The sequence below is a fragment of the Oncorhynchus mykiss genome, chromosome 13 (genome assembly GCF_057628025.1).
Source record: "Oncorhynchus mykiss isolate SJ-2025 chromosome 13, ASM5762802v1, whole genome shotgun sequence".
NCBI classification, from domain to species: Eukaryota; Metazoa; Chordata; class Actinopteri; order Salmoniformes; family Salmonidae; genus Oncorhynchus; species Oncorhynchus mykiss.
The window spans coordinates 21,582,350-21,605,733 of record NC_143034.1 but is presented as its reverse complement, the minus strand read 5'-3'; the positions used below and the strand labels follow the sequence as shown (position 1 = coordinate 21,605,733).

General features: G+C 44.3%; 2 protein-coding genes across 7 annotated transcripts in view; one reads left to right on the top strand and one right to left on the bottom strand.

Annotated features, from left to right (window-relative positions):
• The window catches only part of LOC110487277 (uncharacterized), a 34,327-nt gene extending 15,439 nt beyond the window's left edge, over positions 1-18,888 (bottom strand). The window contains exon 1 of one of the 4 annotated variants that reach the window (XR_016485736.1): positions 18,328-18,888. The gene's annotated coding sequence lies outside the window, so the exon portion shown is untranslated. Of the gene's footprint in view, positions 1-17,905 lie in introns of all 4 variants that reach the window. The other 3 variants (XR_016485735.1, XM_090195714.1, XM_090195713.1) reach the window with 3 other exon arrangements.
• A 2,843-nt stretch (positions 18,889-21,731) lies between these two features.
• The window catches only part of LOC118940354 (phospholipid phosphatase-related protein type 2), a 55,263-nt gene continuing 53,610 nt past the window's right edge, over positions 21,732-23,384 (top strand). For 2 of the 3 annotated variants that reach the window (XM_090195710.1, XM_090195709.1), the window contains exon 1: positions 22,102-22,313. The gene's annotated coding sequence lies outside the window, so the exon portion shown is untranslated. Of the gene's footprint in view, positions 22,314-23,384 lie in introns of all 3 variants that reach the window. The other variant, XM_090195708.1, reaches the window with a different exon arrangement.

Sequence of the window (23,384 nt, the reverse complement as noted above, 5' to 3'; positions counted from 1 at the left end):
CCTTGAGCTCTGCGAAGTCGTTGACTAAGGCATTCAAATCCATGGTGCCGGCCCTGGTGATTTCAACGGACAGAACAGCCAACCCACTCAGTCTCTCCTGCCCCATGCTGCTCCTCAGGTATGATTGAATTATTTTCAGTTTGGAAAAGGAGCGCTCGGCACTGGCTACCGTTACAGGCAGAGTCATGAAAAGGAGCACCGCTGTAACTACTTCCCAAAATGTGACTGAATTGTAATGCACAATCCTGACCAGGTCTCTCAGCGTTGTGTGCCTTACTATTTCCTTCTTAAAAACAGGCCCTGATAGAGAGTAATTGGCCAGGGAAGCTTGCTGATACATCTTTGCTGTGATGTTCAGCCAGTCAGGCCTGCGGTCTCGTAGAGCGCATCATCATCTGCGTTGGCCAAGGTAGTGGGATGGATGGATGGAGTCAAACAGACTCGACGTTGCCCGCAGACTTTTAAATCTGTTTGACAGCTGGTGGATAACGATGTCAATCTTTGCATTAAAGTTGTTGACTCTAAAACTACTCTCCCCAGAAGACAATCGCTCGTCCTCGCATAGCACATCAAAATGACACCTCGCCTTCCTCCTCCGAGTGTCTTCAAATGCGTTCTGAGCTCCCCGTTTGTCGGCAAGGGTCTTAGAATCCGGACAGGACCTCTATAATGTCCTTGAGTGGGCTGACTGCCCTGTGCAGGTCTGCGTCTTCGGCCTGTAGCATTTTGGAGACGACGTTCACATTTTCTAAAACCTTAGTCTGCAGACTAAAACCATTTTCTAAAGCCTTAGTCTGCAGACTAAAACCATTTTCTAAAGCCTTAGTCTGCAGACTAAAACCATTTTCTAAAGCCTTAGTCTGCAGACTAAAACCATTTTCTAAAGCCTTAGTCTGCAGACTAAAACCATTTTCTAAAGCCTTAGTCTGCAGACTAAAACCATTTTCTAAAAGCCTTAGTCTGCAGACTAAAACCATTTTCTAAAGCCTTAGTCTGCAGACTAAAACCATTTTCTAAAGCCTTAGTCTGCAGACTAAAACCATTTTCTAAAGCCTTAGTCTGCAGACTAAAACCATTTTCTAAAGCCTTAGTCTGCAGACTAAAACCATTTTCTTTTTCAGTGCTGCTGCATCATCCCTCTCATCCTTCTTGTTACTTAACAGCACCGTTTCGGTGAGGGCCGTCATCACGTTCACATATCTGTATCTCAGGGCGTCAAAGGACTCGTATCTAGATGACTGTGTCCCACACGCTGGTCGTTTTAGAGTTGCATTGTCTTTTCTGATGCAAAATCAAATACCACTCAACACTTACCATCTCTTTATGCTATGCCCGAAGAAGTTGTATAACAGTTCAACAGTATCATAAAACTATTTAATCTCTGGCACATTTTTGACAGAGTTGTTGAGAGTCAGGTTAAGATTGTGCGCTGCGCAATGCACATAAACAGCAAGCGGCTCTTTATCTGATATTCTGGCCGGCACACGCCGGATAAACCCGGCTCATGTTAGCAGCTCCATCATACCCCTGCCCACGCCATTTTGAAATATCCAGCCCATTATCCTCTATGCTGCCCAGGATTTTATGTCGAGTCCAGAAATCCCAAAAACAACTGTGATGGTCAGATCTGTGGTGACATTATTTACATCCCTTATCAATCTCACATAGCGATAAACTTGAATTAACTGGTCTGGTGTCCATAATAGAAAGAAAATTTTAAAAATGGGCCTCCCTGAATGTCACACTTCACTCGCTCGGCGAAGATTTAAATCAGCTCATTTTGGATTTGAGGACTGGGATAGTTAACGGATCCTGAAAATTTAACTGAGAAAAGCGTGAAAGTTGCATTAATAGGATAGGCGTCCCGCTAGCGGCACACCTCGACAACATCCGGTGAAATTGCAGAGCGCGAAATTCAAATTACATAAATATTTAACATTCATGAAAATACAAGTGTTATACATCAAAATAAAGATTAACATCTTGTTAATCCAGGCTTTACGGCGAAAGCATACCATGCAATTATCTGAGGACAGCGCCCCGCTTACAAAAGCATACAAACATTTTCAAGTCAAGTAGAAGAGTCACAAAAGTCAGAAATAGCGATAAAATTAATCACTTACCTTTGATGATCTTCATCTGGTTGCACTCACAAGAGTCCCTGTTTTGTTCGATAAAGTTCCTCTTTATGTCCCAAAAACTCAGTTTTGTTGGCACGTTTTGTTCAGTAATCCACTGGCTCAGAGGCGGTCACAACAGGCAGACGAATTCATCCTAATAGTACCGGTAAAGTTTGTCGAAACATGTCAAACAATGTTAATAATTAATCCTCAGGTTGTCTATTGTCTAAATAATTGATAATATTTCAACCGGACAATAGTGTCTTCAATTGAAAGGAAAAATAACAAAGGGCGCGCATTTGGTCACGCGCGCAAAGGAGCTCTGGTTAATTCTGCATGCCACTTACAAAATGGTCTCATTCTTCCTCATTTTTCAGAATACAAGCCTAAAACAAATGTCTAAAGACTGTTGACATCTAGTGGAAGCCATAGGAACTGCAATCTGGGTCCTAACCCAACAGAATGTATAGGCATTCAATTGAAAATTACACACATCAAAAATATCACACTTCATGGATGGATTTTCCTCAGGTTTTCGCCTGCCATATCAGTTCTGTTATACTCACAGACATCATTTTAACAGTTTTGGAAACGCCAGTGTGTTTTCTATCCAAATCTACCAATTATATGCATATCCTAGCTTCTGGGCCTGAGTAACAGGCAATTTTTGGGCAACTCAGTCATCCAAACTTACGAATACTGCACCCTATCCTAAAAAAGTTAACTATGCGCTGCAACACCTGTCGCCAGAAATTAGCTGCGTTACCCACGCCTTTCTCCATTTCTGCGTCAAAAGGTGCCATTGAGCTTCCACTGCTCATATACCAAACAGGCACCCATGTGAATCTGGGATGTCTCATGACATGCTATTTTGGATGTTAGATGGCACCAATCTCTCACCCCATTCACCCTCGCATCAGAGAAGAAAGGGGCACTCCAATCTCCGAACAGCCAGCAAGGATCACAATACGCGCAATCTAGCTTGGCCGAATAGCATAGTCATGTAAGTGGTAATTTGATTCCAGACTTGGTTGTAGTGGTGTAGTATGACTTGGAAAAACACCGCCTTTCGTCATCTCTTGGGAATGGGCCAGTAGGTTTACACGAGCCTAATGCAATAACGTGCCATTTAACTTTTGCATCCACATTTGTTGCATAATGCCCCGTCAGTTGGATTGGTAAAAAGGCCATCTGTCCCACTTCCACAGCCGCCACGATTCTAGCCTCGCCCTGCTCCTCTTCCTCCACGCCCGGGGATAGCTTGTCCGGCCTGGCTTGTGCTCAGGGTCATATCCTCCGATATCTGACAACCTGTATCCTCCTCTGTCAAAGCTGCTTCTTCTGGCACGATGGAACAGCTTGGCCTTGGCTCACTTGACCCGCTAAAAGCTGCTGCTGGCGATGAGAAACCTACATCCTCTTCTGTTCCCGTTGCATTGCTTGTGCTAGTAACGGCTGCACTTGAACTGCATCTGAAAAATGAAACTAATTTTGATACCTCCTTTGCTTTCTCATTTTTGGCCTCCACTTTTTAAATCCGTAATTTTTTATTCTGGACTTTCTCTCTTTACTCATTTTTACGGCCGTTGTCTCGATAGTTAGCTCAACGATGACAGAAACAACAATGCTTTGGAGAGTATTTGCACAATGAATCCCAGAATGCATTTCATTATCTTAACATGGCATTGAAACTATTAAATAATATGATTTATTTAGCAAGTTAATTGGATTTATTGTCATCAATACACTAAAATATCACGCTGACGTATATATCCTTATATCCTTCCTGTTTGGCCCTGTCCGGGGGTGTCCTCGGAGTGGGCCACAGTGTCTCCTGACCCCTCCTGTCTCAGCCTCCAGTATTTATGCTGCAGTAGTTTATGTGTCGGGGGGCTAGGGTCAGTTTGTTATATCTGGAGTACTTCTCCTGTCCTATTCGAATCTAAGTGTGCGTTCTCTAATTCTCTCTTTCTTTCTCTCTCTCGGAGGACCTGAGCCCTAGGACCATGCCCCAGGAATACCTGACATGATGACTCCTTGCTGTCCCCAGTCCACCTGACTGTGCTGCTGCTCCAGTTTCAACTATTCTGCCTTATTATTATTCGACCATGCTGGTCATTTATGAACATTTGAACATCTTGACCATGTTTTGTTATAATCTCCACCCGGCACAGCCAGAAGAGGACTGGCCACCCCACATAGCCTGGTTCCTCTCTAGGTTTCTTCCTAGGTTTTGGCCTTTCTAGGGAGTTTTTCCTAGCCACCGTGCTTCTTCACCTGCATTGCTTGCTGTTTGGGGTTTTAGGCTGGGTTTCTGTACAGCACTTTGAGATATCAGCTGATGTACGAAGGGCTATATAAAATAAATGTGATTGATTGATTGACGTATGTAGTGGCAAAAAAAAAAACATTTTGTTGGTGAAACCATCAGTGGGATCATGTATCATATAGCCTACGTTAAAGACAGATCTTCTCGTCAAATCGTAGACGTGATGGACCCGCGTCAACAATTAATACTTGGGCACGGTGGGGCGGTATTCAAATTACATAGGGGGCCCGCAGCTCCGGGCCCGGGTATGTCGTGGGACGTGATGTGACCACATGTCGGTCTCTCACAGACACACGGTTACTCAGCAGTAATAGAAGGTTGTGGACGTGTCGTGCACAAGTACACATTGAGGTGGACGTGTTGGGGGTTGTGTCAAACTCACATGAGGGGTTTCTAGTCAAGTCTCAGATCAAATGATGAGGGTCAGGTTGGGAAAAGGCTAAATCAGTCCATACGGTGACATCACCGTGGCGATCAAACAGAGTTCAGCCACGCACACTGACACAATTACCCCTGTGTTGCCGTCGGCGACCGACGCAGCACGACACACTTCAAAGCAATGACTGTTTCTGCTCCATTTCCTCCTAACATTTGGAGTTAGAGGGGGACAGAGACCAGGCTGACCCTGTGAGGTTCAAACAGGAAACACACACACACACACACACACACACCCTTTGTCCATTAGCACAGGTAGAGGTAGTACTTGCTAGTGGAGCATGTCAACACTACCTCAGTTAGCGCAGTAATGTTAAGTAAATGTACGAGTATGGCTTCATTTACATGCATGATGTTTTTAGGGTGCAGACAACAGTTATACAGTAGTGGCTAAAGCATAAACAGACTGGGATCCTATCCAGGCTATTCCACTAGTACCCCAGGGTTCTGATCTGTACCTAGGCGTCATGCCATGGGATAAGACAATGGTTTACACTACACTGGAGGTCGTACTGGAGCAATACACATTGCACTGAAGGTTGGGTCATTTGGGAGTGAAGATGAGATCGTAATAGGACTCACATGTTGCCATGGAGACAGAGTTAATCCAATCTAGAGTGTGAATAAGTATATTTTAAGTCTGAGCGGCCAGAGGAAGTATTTTACTTTCCGAGAGGACTTCAACAAATCAGAATTATCTGGGCTCTACGCCCCGAGCCTCTGGGAGGAAGTGCAACTGTGCTCGACTAGCCACCTCTTGTCGACAGAAAGGAAGTCCGGTCTGGTGTGTGAATGTGAGAGAGATGTGTTGTGGGGATAAGGTGGTGTGTGTGTCTTTGGGGTGGGGGCGGTGGGGTGGACAGGCTTCAGCATTCAGCATCCAACACAACAAGACAGCCTTTCAAAGGATGCCGAATAGCACCATGGGCCCAACAAATAAAAATAAAGAATCAAGGCTTCTTCCTCTGTCTATCCGTGTCAGACACATTGCCACAGTCCAAGGCCATTGGAAACTGGCATCGCATCTCTCTCTCTGTGTTTGGGAAGAGGGAAAGAACACACACCAGTTAGTGTCCTCCAGACGATCGGCGACGAGCCATCCAATCACAAACACCCAGATCTCACACACATCCCCTGCTGTTGTTATTGGCTGCCAGTCAGGAGTTGATTGAAATAGACCCCACCAATCATAACATAGAGTTCCTGGAAAGAGTCCTCATTCTTTATGTGTGTGAGAAAATAATCAAAGGCAATTCCTCTGTTTGTGTGTGTGTACACTCAATCATAGAGTCTGTAGCTTGAGGGGGCGATTTGATGCAAAGTGCTTTTTCATCATCCATAGATTTTCAGTTCCTCACAGAGGGTCAGTCTAGTAGAGAAATCCTCTTTGTCATGGTTGTGCTGCTGGTTTAGATACAGACACCAACCTAGGAGGAGCCAGATAAATCAATCATAGTGTTGCGAGTGTGTGTGAGAGAGATGAGAAGAGTGTGTACGTGACCAAGTGTGTCTGATATACAGTACAAGTCAAATTTGGACACCTACTCATTCAAGGGTTTTTCTTTGATTTTACTATTTTCTACATTGTATGACATAACACATATAGAATCATGTATTACGCAAAAAAAAGTTCAATTAAAGTAGCCACCCTTTGCCTTAATGACAGCTTTGCACACTCTTGGCACTCTCTCAACCAGCTTCATGAGGTTGTCACCTGGAATGCATTTCAATTAACAGATGTGCCATGTTAAATTGTATTTTGTGGAATTTCTTTCCTTCTTAATATGTTTGAGCCAATCAGTTGTGATATGACAAGGTAGGGATAGTATACAGAATATAGCCTTATTTGGTAAAAGACCAAGTCCATATTATGGCAAGAACAGCTCAAATAAGCAAAGAAACGAGAGTCCATCACTACTTTAAGGTATGGTCAGTGAACACAGAACAACACAAAAACATCAAGCGCTATGATGAAACTGGCTCTCATAGGGACCACCACAGGAGTGGAAGACCCAGAGTTACCTCTGCTGCAGAGGATAAGTTCATTGGAGTTACCAGCCTCAGATATTGCAGCCCAAATAAATGCTTCAGAGCTCAAGTAACAGAAACAGCACAACATCAAATGTTCAGAAGAGACGGCGTAAATCAGGCCTTCATGGTCGAATTGCTGCAAAGAAACCACTACTAAAAGGACACCAATAAGAAGAGACCTGCTTGTGCCAAGAAACACGGGCAATGGACATTAGACCGGTGGTAATCTGTCCTTTGGTCTGATGAGTCCAAATTTGAGATTTTTGGTTCCAACCGCCGTGTCTTTGTGAGACGCAGAGTAGGTGAACGGATGATCTCTGCACGTGAAGCATGGAGGTAGTGGTGTGATGGTGCTTTGCTGGTGACACTGTCAGTGATTTATTTAGAATTCAAGGCACACTTAACCAGCATGGCTACCACAGCATTCTGCAGAGATACACCATCCCACCTGGTTTGCGCTTAGTTGGACTGTCATTTGTTTTTCAACAAGACTATGACCCAAAAACACACCTCCAGGCTGTGTAAGGGCAATTTGACCAAGAAGGAGAGTGATGGAGTGCTGCATCAGATGACCTGGCCTCCACAAATCACCCAAACTCAACCCAATTGAGATGGTTTGAGATGAGATGGACTGCAGAGTGAAGAAAAAGCAGCCAACGAGTGCTCAGCATTTTGGGAACTCCTTCAAGATGTTTGGAAAAGCATTCCAGGTGAAGCTGGTTGAGAGAATGCCAAGTGTGCAAAGTTGTCATCAAGGCAAAGGGTGGCTAATTTGAAGAAACTAAAATATATTTTGATTTGTTTAACACTTTTTTGGTTACTACATGTGTTATTTCATAGTTGATGTCTTCACTATTGTTCCACAAAGTATAAAATAGTAAAAATAAAGAAAAACCCCTGAAGGAGTAGGTGTGTCCAAACTTATGACTGGCACTTTATATATATATATATTGTGTGTGTGATGACAGGAATCTATGGTGTTTGCTTGGGCCAGATCCAACAGCACACTGCCCACTATAATTTCTTTGTGACAGGCTGGGTCAGGGGAATGAAAACACTGCATTCCTATTGAGCAGTGTGTGTGTGTATGTGTATGCTGCAATAGCAGCCCAGTGTCAACAGTGAACAGACTGGGAGTGTGGCAGGGATCACCAAAGAAAACTACAGATCACTATTCTTAGTCATTTATCAAGTTACTCCACATAACAAATGTCTGGTGGATTCAATGACTTCTTACACACACACAATGATGCAATACTGAAATAATCATCTGCAACGGTGCTTGGCGTGCACAGTAATGTCATTATACAGTACATGACAAATAACATGTAGGTTTGTGTGGGATGTTTCCTCCTCTTCACAGTGTTGGGCTATAAGGAGTCTCAGCCCAGGGTGCATCAATGCCCCCTCTGTCAGGTGCTCCTTTGAGTACCGCACACACACACACACACACACACACAATAATGTCTCTGTTTGTCCAGGGGCCGGGCTTCTCCTCCTCCACCGCGCTCTCTGCAATATCCTCCACTGGTGCAGTGGAAACTAAGGTACAACACACACACACACACCATCCCTTCGCTCACTGCCTACCTGATCCCTCAACTCTGGAGGCAGCTCTCTAAGCCTGGCCTACTGAACACTTCTCTCAGGGGAATTACCAGCTGAACTATCTGAGCTACACTGGCTGCGTCCCAATGGCAACCCATTGCCTACATAGTGCACTACTTTTGACCAGAGCTCTATGGGTCTGGGTCAAAAGTAGTGTACTACGTAGGGAATAGGGTGCCATTGGGACGCATACAGTGAATTGAGGGGAGTTAAAAAGGATAAAGTACCAGACAAAAAAAAAGTGTAACATTTGCCATTGATCAGGCAGAGAGCTGAGGGTTCTATGTAGTTGGAGAGTAAGCCATGCTGACTGTCTAAGACTAAGCCATGAGAGAGAGAACAAGAGATGAGAGGACAACAGCATTCTACTGAGACCGAGCAGGACACGACATGCTGTTGAAACACTGATATGTCTGTGATTGTGTGTGTGGCTTATTTGAGTTAATCATAAGCACTCATATGTCAGGCTCTATATCTTCAGGAAATGTGGGAGTGTGTGTATATATATAGAGGTGAGAGAGGGGTGAAAGGTCAGCATGTAGGTCTCGTATCTAGAACCACTGTTTAAACACAACCTGACAGGTAACACAAATCCCACCACACACACGCGAGGTGAAGCACCAGTTGATTGACATAACCAGGAGAGGGGGAGGAGTCAGATAGAGGAGGAGTCGGAGAGACAGAACTGCTGGGTACATTATTATTTATTTATTTTAAAGGTTCTTACACGTTTGCTTTGGCAAAATGTTTGACTTTGTAAGTTGCTACACTTTCCATATCAATAAACCTTGTTTCTTGAATTTAATTGAAAGTGTCAGAGAGAAACAGAGTGAGCAAGGGAGAGAGAGAGAGAGCGATCGAGCGCGAGAGAGAATAAGATCAAGAGACTAACAGGGGCCCAGGTTGAGACACCTGTTCTGACAAGACACCCCGGGCTGCCTCACAGCACAAACATGTCACACACACACACCATTTCCAATTGTCGCCAGAGACTTTCAGATGTTTCAGAGAACTGACATCCCTACTTATTATCCCCTTTGTCATCACTGACTCCATTAGTTAAAGCACAAAATGACATGCCAAACCAGCTCGTTGAATATACACAGGGCCACGTGTATTCTCACACACACACAGGCGCAAAATACAAACAAGCCTAATACAAACAAGCCTAACACACCTAAACCTAGCTGCTCACACAGACAATAGGACATGATATTGTATGGTTCTGTCATTTGACCTACTTTTGATCTAACTATTTTGGGCTGTTCTGTAATGAGAATACTGAGTCACCTCCGCCTAACATTGTCTGGGTGCAGCAGCAGTCTCATCCCAGCTCTGAGAGGTGTGACATGTAATGGCTTGCTTCAGTGCTTTCCCCTGTTTTGTCTCTCTGTGTGTGTGTGTGTAAAGGATTATAGCGCGTGTGTGTGTGTGCCTGCATGTATGCATATCTGTGTAACTCTGAAACAGGTTTGGAGAAAGGTATCCAGGACTGGTGTAATCTGGTCTCAGTTCATCTCCACTGTTATTATTGGGTGAAGACCAGGAGCTGTGTTTGCCTTGGGGCCTAGCAGCTAAGCTAACGTGTCTAAGCTAAGTTAACAGAGAAAGCAAATCTAAACTGAAGGACCCATTTCAGACAGGTCACAGTGACTCCTTACCCTACTTCTGATACAGAGACAAAGTCCTAGAATAGATGTGTTCCATCTGCAGGCAGACAGACAACCGCTGTAATGTTTAACGTCAACATTCCTCATTATCACCCAGGACAAACATAGTCCCAGTCCCAGTCCCATTCCAACCGGACAAACACAGTCCCATTCCAACCGGACAAACACAGTCCCATTCCAACCGGACAAACACAGTCCCATTCCAACCGGACAAACACAGTCCCATTCCAACCGGACAAACACAGTTCCATTCCAACCGGACAAACACAGTCCCATTCCAACCGGACAAACACAGTCCCATTCCAACTGGACAAACACAGTCCCATTCCAACCGGACAAACACAGTCCCATTCCAACCGGACAAACACAGTTCCATTCCAACAGGACAAACACAGTCCCATTCCAACAGGACAAACACAGTCCCATTCCAACCGGACAAACACAGTCCCATTCCAACCGGACAAACACAGTCCCATTCCAACCGGACACACACAGTCCCATTCCAACCGGACAAACACAGTCCCATTCCAACCGGACAAACACAGTCCCATTCCAACCGGACAAACACAGTCCCATTCCAACCGGACAAACACAGTCCCATTCCAACCGGACAAACACAGTCCCATTCCAACCGGACAAACACAGTCCCATTCCAACCGGACAAACACAGTCCCATTCCAACCGGACAAACACAGTCCCATTCCAACCGGACAAACACAGTCCCATTCCAACCGGACAAACACAGTCCCATTCCAACCGGACAAACACGGTCCCATTCCAACCCATTGGAGGAGGAAATGAGAGACACTACATCACCCATCTTCTGTGGGATTGTTAATCAGAAAATATGGGTGATTGGATTAATATAAGGAAATGAAGCAAACAGTGGGATTTAGAGCACGGTATCCCTTCAAAGGCCAAAGGCCATCTGGGGCTGTGATTCACCAGCAGGTTGTGATTCACTAGCATGTCTTTATGAGTCTAGCCATGTTGACAAAGCCTTGGGAATCTAAGGGGAGTACACGTTGCCTAAGCGATGTTTCTGGTATGCAGACATACCATGGTATCCCACACTGTCACCTCCTGACCCTGGTGTACTGGTGACCCAGCTCACAGTGCTGAGGAACTAAGAGTGACCTTTGACCTCAGTTTATGTCAAATCACCCACCTGATCTGGTCTGAGTGGAACCGTTTAAATCTGAGTTACCATGTTATGAACTGTCAAGTAGGCTACCCAACTGACCTAAGCAAACTCCTCAGGGTGGTGGGTGTGGCCTAAGCAAACATCTCGGGGGTGGTGGGTGTGGTCTAAGCAACCTGAAGCAAACAGATACCATATATTAGACCAATGTCTGACGTCAGGTTGCACCCCCAGACATCCAAACATGGCAGTTGCATTGGTCTTTCACACTGCTTGCACAGATTAAGCGTGCCCGGCCAAGGGAGCACATATCTAACAAACAGTAGCTGATCATGCAAATAGTATTCAAAGGAGACTCCAAAATAAGAGTCATTATCACGATGAGCAAACTATCAGCTAATGTTGTACAATGCAGTGAATGATTCTATTGTAGACAAGAGACCATACCAACGAAACTGACTCAAAGCCAAAAAGGAGGCTTAGGTTAGTCCACACCCATAGGACAAGTCAGCCCTTTCACACCATGGCAACCTCTTGGCGTCATGACAACCTGCGGGCAGCTGAAATGCCCATTGATCAAAAACCTAATTCACAAACCAGGCTCCTCTACCTTAGAGCAGTGTGCTTACTCAGTCGCCCTCACACACACACACACACACACACACTGCAGTAAAAATCAACGGCTACTATCATTGTTAGATAGCAAAGACAGTTAAGGTTAGATAAACATTGTGACGACCTTAAAATAGCCTCTCGTCCCGGTCATAAATTAGGTGCCTGGAATAGCTTCCTTAACTAGGGTCTCAGGTAAAACTAATACTACTGGGCAATTCCACGATAAAATGTGCAAAGTTTGGTAACAGAAGTACAGTTTGTACCACACAAACCATACTTCTGTTACCAAAATTTGATTTGGCACTATTTAAGACAATGTGTTTTTGTATTTATTTCTGTGGAAATTGTTAAAAGTAGTCCTTGTAAATAGAGCTGTATGATTTCTCTAACTTTGCAATCATTGGTTTTTGTTTGGCATACATTTTAAAGTGAAAAACCTGAGTCAGCGTAATTCGGGTATCTTGGACTTGCCCTACCACTTCCACACACACCAGTTTCATGGGTTGCTCGCTGTGATGAAGGGCTAGGTAATTACTAAGAGCTAAACAGCTGACTTTATCATGTCAGAATAGGCCCTATTTCCTTGTTTATACTATCACCCCCAGACCATTACCTCGACATCAATAATACATGATTTAAAGTGTCACATAATTGTCTTGGTGTTTTATGTGGTCTGTAGTGATGCCTTTCCAGCAGGCGTGGAGGAGGGGTTTGTACTGTGGGGATAGGAGAAAGATAACTTTTTTTTCAGATCACTGTCGGATGATTCTAGACCGTGGAGACACACAAAATGTAAACTGTACCTTTTCCAGGTCACACTACCTTCCCGGACAAAGTCAAGACACTGACAAACAAAAAAATTCCCACTTACACATACCACAAACACCTTGGGAGCCTCTAAGATCAGGTACAAAAGACTGACATCACACAGACTGATGAGACAGATCACTGGAGTTATGTACTACAGTGTAGAGAGCATGGGATCTCTGCTACAGTACTTCTAATGGTAATAATTAGTCAGTGTCATGTACAGGAACTGTTATGTTGTGCAAGTGAGCAGAACTGAACCGGCAAGAAGGAATGAAAGAGAGAAACAGACAACGATAGAGGAATTGGAAGAAACAGACAACGATAGAGGAATTGAAAGAGAGAAAGAGACAGTAAAATAGAAACAAAGAGGTAGAGAAAAATAGGCAAACATTGTATTAGAGAGAGAAACGGAGAGAAAGGGGGGTAGCGTAGTCACTGCAGGGCAGTGTGAGGCATTGAGGAATTTCCCTCCAGCAGACTAGTCATCCATCACCCAGGGAAGAGAGAGATCTCATCACTCCATCTCTCCCTTCACCATGATTTATCTCTCTGTTTTTATCTCCCTCGGTCTTGTCAGTGTGACACTCGCTCTCTACAGCAGGATAGCAGAGATAAAAATCCAACTGATGTGGTTACGCTTACTTCAGTTTCATCTTTCTTTTGCACCCCTCCTCTCTCTCCCCCAACAATCTCACCCACACCAATATATTTCACACATACAGTATATATACATACAGTATATACACTGCTCAAAAAAATAAAGGGAACACTAAAATAACACATCCTAGATCTGAATGAATGAAATATTCTTATTAAATACTTTTTTCTTTACATAGTTGAATGTGCTGACAACAAAATCACGCAAAAAATTATCAATGGAAATCAAATGTATCAGCCCATGGAGGTCTGGATTTGGAGTCACACTCAAAATTAAAGTGGAAAACCACACTACAGGCTGATCCAACCTTGATGTAATGTCCTTAAAACAAGTCAAAATGAGGCTCAGTACTGTGTGTGGCCTCCACGTGCCTGTATGACCTCCCTACAACGCCTGGGCATGCTCCTGATGAGGTGGCGGATGGTCTCCTCCCTTCCTCCCAGACAATGCCACAGATGTCCCAAGTTTTGAGGAAGTGTACAATTGTCATGCTGACTGCAGGAAAGTCCCCCAGAGCTGTTGTCAGATAAATTAACAGAAAATGATCTACCATAAACTGCCTCCGTTGTTTTAGAGAATTTGGCAGTACGTCCAACCAGCCTCAGAACACCAGACCACGTGTATGGCGTTGTGTGGGCACAGGTGCACCCCAGCACAAGGTGCCATTCACGTGGTACATACACGACGCCATACACGTGGTCTGCGGTTGTGAGGCTGGTTGGACGTACTGCCAAATTCTCTAAAACAACGTTGGAGGCAGTTTATGGTAGAGAAACAGCTCTGGGGGACTTTCCTGCAGTCAGCAGGACAATTGTACACTTCCTCAAAACTTGGGACATCTGTGGCATTGTGTTGTGTGACAACTGCACAATTTAGTGGCATTTTATTGTCCCCCAGCACAAGGTGCACCTGTGTAATGATCATGCTGTTTAATCAGCTTCTTCATATGCCACACCTGTCAGGTGGATGGATTATCTTGGCAAAGGAGAAATGCTCATTAACAGGGATGGAGAAAAAAATGTGCACAAAATGTGAGAAATAATATTTTTGTGCGTATTGAACATTTCTGGAAACTTTTATTTCAGCTTATGAAACATGGGACCAACACTTTACATGTTGAATTTGCATGCACACCCACACACTCAGTGGCCAGTTTATTAGGTACACACATCTAGTACCGTGTCGGACCCACTCCAGAACAGATTATTCTTCCAGGCATGGAAATGTTACTTAATTGGTATCAAAGGACCTAACGTGTGCCAGGAACACCTTCCCCACACCATTACACTACCGCTACCACCTGTACCTCTGACACCAGTCAGGGTGGGGCCATGGACTCATGCTGCTTATGCCAAATCCTGACTGCCATCAGCATGACGCATCAGAAACCAGGATTCGTCAGATCAGGAATTGTTTTTCAACTCAGTTGTCCATTGTTGATGATCGTGTGCCCACTGGAGCCGCTTTGTCTTGTTTTTAGCTAATAGGAGTGGAACCCGGTGTGGGTCATCTGCTGCAATAGTCAAATCCGTGACAAGCACTGACGAGTTCCGAGATGCCGTTCTGCTCCGTTATTTGCCCGTTTGTGGCCCGTCTGTTAGCTTACACGATTCTTACCATTCTCATTCGACCTCTCATCAATGACCTGTTTTCGCCCACAGGACTGCCGTTGAATTAATGTTTTTTTCACACCATTCTCTGTAAACCCTAGACACTGCTATGTGTGAAAATCCCAGGAGGCTGGAACTGGTGCACTAGCAATCATACCACACTCAGTCGCTTAAGTGACTTGTTTTGCCATATAACGAGCCATGGCCACGCGACTCAGTAGTTGTAGGCGCGAACCAATTTCATGAACGTGGTGGTGTGCCTAATAATATATAAAACAAATGTAAATAACTTACTTAATCTAATAGTGCACTGCATTACATTTTACACAAACCAACCACACACACAGGCATCAGAGAGAAAGACTTCAGTCAAAGGCGAACACAGATGGTTTAAAGCAGAACGACCAGTTCGATGTCTCTGAACCCTGTCTGGTTCAGGTTCACTCAGCCTGGTCTCATAGACTAAAAACAACATGGTAAATGTAAATCTGAGACACCTCAAATTAGTATGATATGTTACGTTTGGTATGGCTACATAAGACAGATGGTTACTCAAGGTAAAAATTAAGAGAGGGTCTATAACGTGAACGTCTAGCAACCCAAACGGTGAGTGTTTGAATCTCATCACGGACAACTTTAGCATTTTAGAAACGTTTTACCTACTTACTACTGTTTAGCCTTAAACCCTAACCCCTAGCCTATCTAACGTTAGCCAGGTGCTAACATTAGCCACAACAAATTGGAATTATTAACATATGTTTAGCAAATTCGTAACATATTTTATTTATTTGTATTTCATTTCACCTTTATTTAACCAGGTAGGCCAGTTGAGAACAAGTTAATTTACAACTGCAAACTGGCCAACTGGCCAAGAAAGCAAAGCAGTGCAACAAAAACATCACAGAGTTACACATCAACAAACGTACAATCAATAACACAATAGAAAAATCAATGTACAGTGTGCAAATGTAGAAGAGTAGGGAGATAGGCAATAAATAGGCCATGGAAGTGAAATAATTACAATTTAGCATTAACACTGGAGTGATAGATGTGCAGATGATGATGTGCAGGTATAGATACTGGGGTGCAAAAGAGCAAGAGGATAAGTAACAATATGGGGATGAGGTAGTTGGGTGTGCCATTTACAGATTGGCTATGTACAGGTACAGTGATCGGTAAGCTGCTCTGACAGCTGATGCTTAAAGTTGGAGAGGGAGATATAAGACTCCAGCTTCAGTGAGTCATTGGCAGCAGAAAACTGGAAGGAAAGGCGGCCAAAGTAAGTGTTGGCTTTGGGGATGACCAGTGAAATATACCTGCTGGAGCGCGTGCTACTGTTGCTATGCTGACCAGTGAGCTGAAAAATGGCGGGGCTTTACCTAGCAAAGACTTATAGATGATGACATTAAACATATACACCATACGAAACATCTGAATAAGTGAAATTTACATCCAAAATAATACAAAATGCTCTGAGACCAGGCAGGTTCACTAGATACCAAACAGAAGAAAAACGGATGAAACAGGGAGTAACTACCTGAATTTGTCCATTAAGAAACATTTGTTTTTCGATTTTCTGTTGCAAAACAGAAAGCTACAATGTGCAGTAATGAATATGCCCCTGGTTATAGGGACTTAAAGAGTGAACTGAACACCATACTACTTCCTAGAAACAAAATGAGTCAGAGGTTCAATTATGTTCACGACACCCTCGGGCTAGCACACACAGTTAGGGCCTAGGGGGTTCAGCGAAGGAAGACTTTAAAGAGTACGTCCCTCGAGACCTGTTGGGAGTCTCCCCTGTAACCTGGGATCCCTCCCCCCACATGCATATGTCTCTGTTTGCTAGCTAAGCAGATCTATGTGCTGTTGGTTTTAGATGACTCAGGTTAAAGCCCCTGGCTTCTTCTCTCAGAATGAGACCAGGCTTGGTCTACATAATGATGTCACCTCAGCAGTTTACAATGCAGCAGAGTGAATGAGCAACTCTGTGCATTGAACATCACATAGGCAAGAAGATATGGACATTACACACAGTCCATGTGTCTCAGCACATTAGTAGGAACATACCGTATGTGTTCACATATTACGCAAGTCAGTTCCTACATCTAACGGTCCCTTGCATTTACACAGGACACATAATCAGTGTGAGCCAAGGGATTCTGTTGGATGGGTAATAGTTTAGCGTGTCGGCTATGTTGTTGTGTGTGTAGGTGGTGCAACAGCAGCTAGGCACTATCACCATGCTCTATTAGTCTCCGCGATAGAAAGCTGGCCCAATTTGTTCCGTCATCCCAGAACGCATTCATTAACTAGGTTATAATGAGCTACATTTACCCGTCCCTTTGAGGTATATTATATCCTCTGTATTTAAATACTCCATTCAAGTGTATCATGATTTCTGAATGTACCCTCTAGAAATGTGGGAGATCTGTGAAATAACTCGAATTGATATGGAAAAGCTCGACATCATTTTGGCAACATTATATAACCTTTCCTTCCAAATGTGGTTTTTCTTCCCTATGAGGCCTCTTTGTGACTATCCACACTCACTGTCAAGTTCATTTCTAAGCTGATGAATGAATATATCAACAAATAAGATGGGACCAAATGTAACTATGATTCTATAATTATTCGGTGAATCTGTGGCTTAATGGTTTACAGAGGTCATGCACGTTGCAAATCATCCGCTTGCAGCCAGGCCTGTCGTTGCGCGCGCACACGGATCACATTTGTAGCACGAGTTGAAAAGGTGTCAACCCAAGGACGTTTACTAACTTTCTGCAGTCAGGAAAACTGTCAAATTCAGTAGAAAACAAAAGCAAAGTAACTTTGAAATCGAAAGGTGTTGCCTAATAATATTATTGCAGACACTTACCTGTTTGTTCCAACGTGGCCACTCGGCGTTGTCGGTGGTTAGAAATTAAATATTTAAAAACGAAAGCAAGAAAAACACTGACGTGGTTTAACAAGAGTTTTGCAATAAAGAAATATACCGCAGGGGAAAGCCTCTTGTCGCTCCTCTACTTAGGAATTGTTTTTTAAAAAAGGCAGGAAATCCACCTATGAAAAACAAACACCTGAGCGTTTTATCCGCTTGTGAAACGCCAAACGTCACATCAGTGCAGCAGACACACGAAAACGTAAAACTTAAAACGTCTATTAGGTTTTTAAAATAGACATGGGAGTACAGCAAAATCCCTTTCAGAGAAATATGTTTGTCACTCCCTGCCTCCCAAACCGAGTCGGTGCGTGTCCAAAATGCACGGGAGCTCAGAAGCAACGTTCTGTTACAGTTACCTGACTCATGTTCCGTGTTGTGCTGTGCTGGGTGGCCAACCCTCTTTTCAGAGAGCAGCACAGGGATAGTTGCGTGTTGTTCGTATGTACCAACTGTAGGTAGTGAGAAGTGGACTTTCCATTCCACAGGAGCAACCATAGACATTGAAACCAGGGAGCAACAGGTAACACAACTGACAATAGTTTATTATGTGACGTGAAATGGAGAATGGGCAATGTGAACATCACAAAAGTTATCGACAAAACAAAGAGTAATAGCATCTAGAAGGGAGCAGTAGTAGCCTGATCCATCCCGGTATCCTCCTATGTTCTCATTCTACAAGCGTGATATTGGAATATAGGCTAAATGCACCCAGAGCAACAGTGGCATTACTATTTTAACGTCTGGAGATGTGGGCAATATTCTCGTTCCCGTAAATTACAGATTACTTATATATATTTCATTGCTCCATATTCCGATCTGAATAATTATGTCCAAACTAACTCCCAAGCTATTTAAACATAATATCCTTGACTGTAATCCATCAAATGGACTCTCACAAACACACACATGGGCACAATAACACGTACCCTGAATCGCCCTAGTTTTGATTCTTGAATAAAAAGGAAACCGTAGGAGTTCTTCACATTGAGAGCCAAATACTGTATTAGTCATGTCCCTTCCAACAATGTGTGTGTGCGCGTTCATGCGCACGTATGCGCACGCATACATGCCCCCACGTGTGCGTGCACAAAGCAAGAGAGTGTATGTTAGTCGTTGTCTCATGCTCTACTTTCGTCTCCACAGTGTACCTGTCTATTGAGGTTGCTACTGTCCCTGATTTGCCCTTGTATTCCACTTTTACTCCTTTGACTCTTATTAAAACTACATTCATATGCATGACTTTGACTCTTATTAAAACTACATTCATATGCATGACTTTGACTCTTATTAAAACTACATTCATATGCATGACTTTGACTCTTATTAAAACTACATTCATATGCATGCCTTTGACTCTTATTAAAACTACATTCATATGCATGACTTTGACTCTTATTAAAACTATGTTAATATGCATGACTTGGCATCTGTGCTTGAGCTCACACATTATCATAATGGCTCTCAGACAGGTAAAAAATGATGCATAATAATATCTTACATCACATGATTGAAAAACGCATATCTGCAAAGTAGTGAGAAAGTATTTAATGTTATTTGTCCTTTGAGAGTGGCCCGTTAGAGACTGCAGTAAAGATATGAATAACTACTGTTACTCTCTTGGCCAGGTGGTGTATTGTTGAAACCTCTTCCTTTAGACCTCATTAAAATCGTCTGGGGTTGATGCAGTACAGTCCCAGCCAATGTCCCTCTCAACCATACTGCGTGTGGGTGTACGTGTGTACATGTGTGCGTGCCTCAATGAATGTCACTCCTTATCATGGGAATGGGATGCTGTGTTTCCATGGGAACTACACACACAAAAAAATCTTGATGCTTTTAACAGTCAGTCACAAGGAAACTAACTCTCTCCCTTTGCCAGGTCTATGCACTGGACATATTGTATTGAAGGCGTGTTTACATGATATATCCTATCCACACTCTCCAACAGGCTTATTGAAATGCAGGCCTCAAGTTGTCATCCTTCCCCTCCAATCAGGGACTGATTCAGACCCGGGGGACACCTGGTGAGTGACTCTTTGGACCAATCAGTGACATTACCAATCAATGAACTACCAGGGAGAAATGATAACCAGCCCCACCACAGACCTGAAGGCCTTGCTGTAGCTATGTGGAATATTCAATAGTTGTTCATTATGGTAAACTAGTACAGTATGTACAGAACCGTTTGTGGAGTAACAGGCACATCCAGCAGCATGATGCAAGTCATACCACATCCAGGCTGGAGCAGCAGCCCCCAGGACGAACATGCATGTGTAACAGTACAAATTTAGACCGTCCCCTCGCCCATACCCGGGCGCGAACTAGGGACCTTCTGCACACATCAACAGTCACCCTCGAAGCATCGTTACCCATCGCAAGGGGAACTACTACTTCAAGGTCTCAGAGCAAGTGACGTCACTGATTGAAACGCTATTTAGCGCCCACGCTAACTAAGCTAGCCGTTTCACATCCGTTACACATGAATACACAGCCCACGTACAGTACATACTGCCTTGGGGAGTCATGCACACACACACACACACACACACACACACACACACACACACACATACACAGTCTTGTACAGGTAACCTTGTGGGGACACACAATTCAGTCCTGTTCAAAATCCTATTCACAATAACCCATGTTCTCACCGTAACCTTAACAAAAAAAACTTAACCCTAAACCTAACCCTAGCTCCTAACCCTAACCTAGTTCTAACCCTAACACTAATTCTAACCTTAACCCTAAACCACCTAGAAACAGCATTTGACCTCGTGGGGACCAACAAAATATCCCCAGTTGGTCAAATTTTTGTTAGTTTACTATTCTTGTGGGGAAACACACACACACACACACACACACACACACACACACCGCCTGAGGCTGCTGGTGCCTGGCACTTGAAGGCCCATGACCCATATAGGGCCTGGTGCACAGGTGTGTGTGTGTGTGTGCGTGTGTGCGCGCGCGTGTGTGTGTGTGTCTGAAATGCCCCACTTTTCCACTTGGTGACGCATCATTAATCCCGTCATTCTGAGGCACTCACCTGAGCCCACGCGTTTATACACACACACACACACACACACACACACACACACACACACACACACACACACACACACACACACACACACACACACACACACACACACACAAACACACACTCACAGCCATGGGCTTAGCTTTCTAAAGGTATGCTGCCTGCCCCTACAATCATAGAAAACAACTACAAACCATCTACAACCTTAAAGGGTTCTTCGGCTGTCCTCATTGGTGAACCCTTTGTAAAACCCCTTTTGGTTCCTGGTAAAAACACTTTTGGTTCCAAGAAGAACCCCTTTGGGTTCTATGTAGAACCCTTTCCACGTTGGGCTCTACATGGAACCCAAAAGAGTTGTACCTAGAACCAAAAAGGGTTCTCCTATGTGGACAGCTGAAGAACCCTTTTCTCTAAGAGTGTAGACTAGCCTATCATTCAGCTGTTATTCCTATACCGCTGACACACATACACACACTATCTCTCTCTCTCTCTCTCTCTCTCTCTCTCTCTCTCTCACACTCATTCTCTCCCTCTCCCTCTCCCTCTCTCTCTCTCACACTCATTCTCTCCCTCTCCCTCACTCATTCTCTCCCTCTCTCACACTCATTCTCTCCCTCTCCCTCTCCCTCTCTCTCTCTCACTCATTCTCTCCCTCTCCCTCTCTACTCCGCTGCCTGCGTTCTCTCTTCTCCCGCGGTCTCATGCTCTCATTCCTTCGTCTTCCGACTCTTTCACTCTCACTCTCCCTCACTCTCTCTCATCTCCTCTCTCTTCTCCACTCTCTTGCCTTCGCTTACTCTAATTATATCTCTCACTCCTCGCATCCTCCACTCTCTCTCTCTCCCAGCCTCTCTAGTTCTTTCTCTCTCTATTGAACCCCTCAAGCCGTACGGATTCATTAATTAGCTTTGTCCGTCCATGGAAGATTAGCAAAGTAGCGTAGCGACTGCATGTTGCCCAGTGCATATAGATAGACTGTGTTGCTTGTGCTTTACTGTGAATCTATACACACACACACATTAACACACACTCTAGCAGACAAACACACTATCTCTCTCTCTCTCTCTCTTTCATTCTGTCTCTGTAGCGTTGGCTTACTAGAGAAAGCAGCAGTGAAAGTGCAGGCGGTCTACTTTGACTGAAGACTCGGAGCAGATAAAACAAACACAGACAGAAGACAGCAGGATGGGAGCCTTCAGCGAGTTGTAAAATACTCCACTTCTTCTCTGTCAAAGGCAGAGGCTGTGGCTACTGTCTAGCAACACTTCATCACCACTACTTCTCTGCACAGAATCTGTGGTAAGACCAGATTTTATTCATGGCATTCTTTTTCTTTGATAAAAGACAGTATTATTAGAAGTGTGTTTTTGCCACACACATTATACTGTAGACGCTGTTATAGTGTGTGTGTGTGTGTGTGTGTGTCTGTGTGTGTGTGTGTGTGTGTGTGTGTGTGTGTGTGTGTGTGTGTGTGTGTGTGTGTGTGTGTGTGTGAGAGAGAGAGAGAGAGAAAGCCATAGATAGGATGATGAGTGCAGTAGCAGAGATATCTCAGTCTCCGTCTTTCCTGACCCACATTGATGAACCTGTAGTGCTACATGCAGAGCTGTATTAATGTCTTACTCCCCTTGCGCCACACACACACACACACGCACACACACACACACACGCACACACACACATCTGCTGGATTGTCAGGGAGAAAGAGTAGCGTATCAGTCGTGTGTGTGGGTGAGTGTGTGTAATTGTGTGGGACTGTGTGTCGCTGTATGTGGGATTGTGTGTAGCTGTTGGTAGGTAGTGAGAGAGGAGGTGTGTGGTAGTGTGTGAGGCAGGGTTTTGGGGTGTCATGACAATACTGCAGTGGTATGAGATGGAACACAGATGATGACAGAGACACAGAGAGATTATGTATTGAGAGAGAGAGTGAGACAGAGAGAGATGAAGAGAAAAAACGAGGGATGACTGAGCTGGGTGAAGAGAGAGAAAGAGAGATGGACGGAGTGGGGTGAAGAGAGCGAAGGAGAGATGGACTGAGTGGGGTGAAGAGAGAGAAGGAGAGGTGGACTGAGTGGGGTGAAGAGAGAGAAGGAGAGGTGGACCGAGTCGGGCGAAGAGAGAGAACGAGAGATGGACTGAGTGGGGTGAAGAGAGTGAAGGAGAGATGGACTGAGTGGGGTGAAGAGAGAGAAGGAGAGATGGACTGAGTGGGGTGAAGAGAGAGAGAGAGATGGACTGAGTGGGGTGAAGAGAGAAGGAGAGATGGACGGAGTGGGGTGAAGAGAGAGAAGGAGAGAAGGACTGAGTGGGGTGAAGAGAGAGAAGGAGAGATGGGCTGAGTGGGGTGAGGAGAGAGAAGGAGAGATGGGC